Source organism: Panthera pardus, unplaced genomic scaffold, assembly GCF_024362965.1.
Source record: "Panthera pardus isolate Hobbes unplaced genomic scaffold, ASM2436296v1 HiC_scaffold_1, whole genome shotgun sequence".
Lineage (NCBI taxonomy): Eukaryota > Metazoa > Chordata > Mammalia > Carnivora > Felidae > Panthera > Panthera pardus.
Window position 1 is genome coordinate 56151225 of NW_026526654.1, and position 2328 is coordinate 56153552.

Consider the following 2328-nt stretch of genomic DNA (forward strand, 5'->3'; position numbering starts at 1 on the left):
AATAGAGCTTAATAGAGAACTGACCGTGTCTTTTGTACTTTATGCCAGGGCCAGAAATAGTCTCTTCAGGTAGTTGTGCATGGCTGAAGTGTGAGAGTTAAGTGTAAATGCCAGGCATTATTATGTGGAGCATGAACTGATGAGCGGTGTAATATTTTTTCTGCTTTATTTTTCAACAAGCAGAATTATTACTATTAAATCATCATCATAAAAAATAGCACTGATACATAGCATTTTACTGAGTGCAGAATTCCAATTATTATTATTATTATTATTATTATTTTTTTTTAATGTTTATTTATTTTTGAGACAGAGAGAGACAGAGTGCAAGTGGGGGAGGGGCCGAGAGAGAGGGAGACACAGAATCGGAAACAGGCTCCAGGCTCTGAGCTGTCAGCACAGAGCCCGACGCGGGGCTCGAACCCACGAACCGTGAGATCATGACCCGAGCCGAAGTCGGACGCTCAACCGACTGAGCCACCCAGGCGCCCCTCCAATTATTATTTTTTAAAAAACTTGAATGTGATGGAAAATTGCACTAAAGAAAAATCTAGAATATTTAGAGGATTAGTTCAGATTAAGACAATAAAAAGCAATGGATGCATTCCCTTAATGAAATTAGTAAATGAGATTTGTCTAATAGGAAATAAATATGCTACATTCATTTCTAATTATTTTTCTTTAATGTGGATATTTTATTTTACATTCACATGTACTATTAGTGATAATTGTGAAATAAACTTCACACTAGTAACTTTGTATTAAAATTAGAGAAGCATTCTGTTTCTTTGTAATTTTGTTTATTAATTACAGCTATGTGCATATTACTCATCATTTGCGGTAGCAAACTGTTGCTACTAGAAAGATTGAATAATAAGGTATTCCAGCAAGCAAGGAGATAGAATACAGAAAAATAGAATGCCGAAGAAGCTCAATATATTGATACTCAGGGAAGCAGGTAGACAGCCAGGTAAGGAGTGTCAGAGGTATCTGTTACCATGAAAGCAGAATTTGGGATTTAGAAACAGAAGTTTTCAGTTCCCAGGTGAGACAAAGATGAATGGCTAGTAAGAAGAAGGGAAATGCCATGGCACAGGCACTGGAGGACCAACAACATTACAAAGATGGGACTAAAACCAGCACAGGGGAGAAAGGTGGGAAAGAGCTTCAAGTTAGACTCAGGAAGATGACAGACTCAGGAAGAAAGGTGGGAAAGAACTTCAAGGTAGACTCAGTTACACAAGTGCGCTGCAAGGCTGGACCCAGATGAACAGCGGGAATCTGGGCTGTCCATCTGGTTCTAGAGACTTGGACAGAGCTCCTTCTGGATCCATAAGCTATTGTCAGGGTTGTTCTTTGAAGAGTGAAGCAAAGCTGACATTGCTATGAGAGTTCAAAGTGTTTAGCTCTAAGAAAAAGCAGGCAGTCAAGGGCAAAGTACTTTCATAGTCCAAGGTGGGATTTATTTGCCTGTTATTGCTCTGTACACCTTTATAATTTTTTTGTTTTTATCTCTATAGACAAATAAAAAATGAAGCATATTGATGAAATTTAGGCAAAGAGTTGCTTTGTCTAATTTTCTTCATAGTTTAGGAAATGGTATCTTTGAAGTATACATTGTTTTCAAGTTTATTTATTTTGAGAGATAGAGCAAGCGAGAGAGAGTGCGTGGGGGATGGGCAGAGAGAGAGAAAGAGAGAAGATCCCAAGCAGGCTCCACCCTGTCAGCACATGAGATCTTGACCTGAGCTGAAATCAAGAGTTGGACACTTAACCAACTGAGTCACCCAGGCGCCCCTTTCGGTATACATTTTAAACATTATTCCATGACCTTTTTGTTGAAATACAAATTTTGTAGTGTTCTTTTGTTTTAAAGTTTATTTTTGATCATATTTGAACTAAGTACTTTGGACTGATACTTTTTATAGATTGATTCTTGGATTCAATGGCTCCAGGGATTTAATCAACGTGTTGTCTTTTCTTTCCTTCTGATTATTGATGAAACTGTTACAAGAGCCTGACTGGACCTAACATGGGTCCCAGTGATACACATAAGAACCTTCAGTCAACTCCATAAACTGTTACTTGTCACTACTCTTCAGTAATTTTCAAACAGCTTTCAATTCATGTAGTAACACTGGCAAGCAAACAAATGTTTTTTTCAAGGATTATTTCTTACAACACGCTGTCAAAATATATCCCTAAAATTTAACTTGCTATCTTCAAAACATTGCTTCCAAAATAATTAAAATAGTCAAATAAAATTATAAACTTCACCTACTTACAAAGATTCTTGAAAATTCTAGGTATCATTATTTTATAAATTAG

At 36.8% G+C, this 2328-nt stretch overlaps 1 non-coding gene across 1 annotated transcript; it reads right to left on the reverse strand.

The window, feature by feature from the left end:
* Positions 1–402: 402 nt before the first annotated feature.
* TRNAR-UCG (transfer RNA arginine (anticodon UCG)) lies at positions 403–487 on the reverse strand. The gene has a single exon. It is a non-coding gene; the product is annotated as a tRNA-Arg (tRNA).
* Positions 488–2328: the final 1841 nt, after the last annotated feature.